Source organism: Phyllobates terribilis, unplaced genomic scaffold, assembly GCF_046119375.1.
Source record: "Phyllobates terribilis strain yellow unplaced genomic scaffold, ASM4611937v1 Scaffold_11__3_contigs__length_659146591, whole genome shotgun sequence".
NCBI classification, from domain to species: domain Eukaryota; kingdom Metazoa; phylum Chordata; class Amphibia; order Anura; family Dendrobatidae; genus Phyllobates; species Phyllobates terribilis.
The window spans coordinates 657,918,753-657,920,697 of record NW_027362771.1 but is presented as its reverse complement, the minus strand read 5'-3'; the positions used below and the strand labels follow the sequence as shown (position 1 = coordinate 657,920,697).

At 41.9% G+C, this 1,945-nt stretch overlaps 1 pseudogene; it reads right to left on the bottom strand.

The window, feature by feature from the left end:
* Positions 1 to 383: 383 nt before the first annotated feature.
* LOC141165488 (C-X-C chemokine receptor type 6-like) lies at positions 384 to 1,394 on the bottom strand (annotated as a pseudogene).
* Between the last annotated feature and the right edge of the window lie 551 nt (positions 1,395 to 1,945).

Genomic DNA, 1,945 nt, shown 5'->3' with positions numbered 1-1,945 from the left:
GCTAGTTAGCAAAAATAGAGGGGACTGCACATAATTTTTTTATTTATTTATTTATAGCACAGGTGCTGGCAGATGAATACTCTCATCAGCCTGCTGAACACAAACACTAACATATACTTCCTGGAGAAGTCCGTGTTTGGGGTCTGTGCACGGACACTAGGTGTTCGGTATGGATCCTGAACTTTACTGTAGCAGTGGTGGTCGGTCTCCAAGGCAACAAGTTGTCAACAAAAGTGATAATATCACAAGAATGGCTTGCAATTTACCTTTTAATAACATTTACAAAGGGATTACTTTTTACAAGCACTATCCAATAATAGAAATAACTCTTTAACTGCTTCACTCGTCAGCCATAATTGTGTCTGCTCGTCCCGAGAAACCATTTACACGCTTGTTGCACAGATGTTTATTGAAGCAGAAACGTTTCTGGAGTCTCCATCAGTCGTCCGCAGATGATCTGTGGTTTCATCTTGCATCCGGTTAAGACCTAAACCTTTCAGCATTTTCCAAAAATGCTTTCTAAATTTTGTACCAACAAAAAAGTACAGGACAGGGTTGAGACAAGCGTGGAAGTAAGCTATAGCTTCCATTACAACGCTCGTAATTGTAAAGGAATCTGATGTGAATCCCTTATTGAGGACTTTAGCCAGGACAAGGGCATTATGAGGCAACTGTGTAGCTATAAATACAACCACTATGACCACAATTATGTTCATTGACTTCCTCTTCTGAACGCCTCTGGCATTAACCAAGGTCCAGAGAATAAAGCTGTAACAAAGCACCATTGAGGCCAAGGGAATTAGAAATCCCACTGTCATCTAGAATGAAACCACCACGATCTCCATGATGGGAGGGTAGTATTCTTCAAAACATTCCTTCCGGTCACGGCTGTTGCTGTATATGAACTGGGGAATGGAAAGGAGCAGAGCCAGGGTCCAGAGGAGGACGCACACCCCGTACCGCCACTTGTGTTTAGTCACCTGGTATTTAGCTGCCTTAGTGACTTTAGTGATAGAAATAAACCTGTCAAATGTGATTGAGGTGAGCATGAGCATGGACGTAAATAAATTCACCCTGTATGTGATCCTTATGATCTTACACAGGAAGTCTCCAAAAACCCAGGCATGTGCCGATTCATATGCCAAGAATGGGAGGGTGAGCAGAAACAAGATGTCTGCAATGGCCAAATTCACCAAAAAGGTGTCGGTCAGAGTCTTTATCTTCTCGTAGAACACAAACACGAGTATAATGAGCACATTTCCTATAAGTCCGAGGACACAAGTCACGGAATAGGCAATGAGTGAGAACAAGCTGTGGAGCCAAGGGTGGTCATCGACTGTATGATTATCATCATTCATATTATTGTAGTCTTGTGGGTAGTCTTCAGCGCCCATCTGTATGTAATTGGAAAGAGGTAATTAGTTGTTAGTAGTGATAGTAAGATCTGCAGTTATTCTCTCTGTCAGGAGAGCAGGCTCAGAAAGTCAGGTAAGACAAGCCTTCTTAAATATTAAAATGCCAAATGTGAAATGAAAAATGAAAAATATATTTATACTCGTCTCCTCGACCGATGCAATGTCTGCCATTGTTCTGTCATAGCACTGACGCCCTGTAACAATGTCATGTGAGTGCTGGTAGACACAGCACCAACATTCATGGTCCAGGAGGTGAGCATACGTTTTTATTATCTTACATGAGGTGCTATAACATTTAAGAAGGGGTTGTGCAGTAGTAGACAACCCCTTTAACACTATTGGGTCCTGCTGGGTTGCAGTTACAAGGCTGGACAAATAATAACCATGTAAACAATTCTTATGGGTAGTTTGCATTGTTTGAGCCCTAAAATCTCATATTGAATCAGTAAGTTCATTGAACTGCTCCTAAAACCTGGAAAATGTGACTGTGGCTGCTTCCCTAACCTGTCACTGACCTACCTCACCATGGA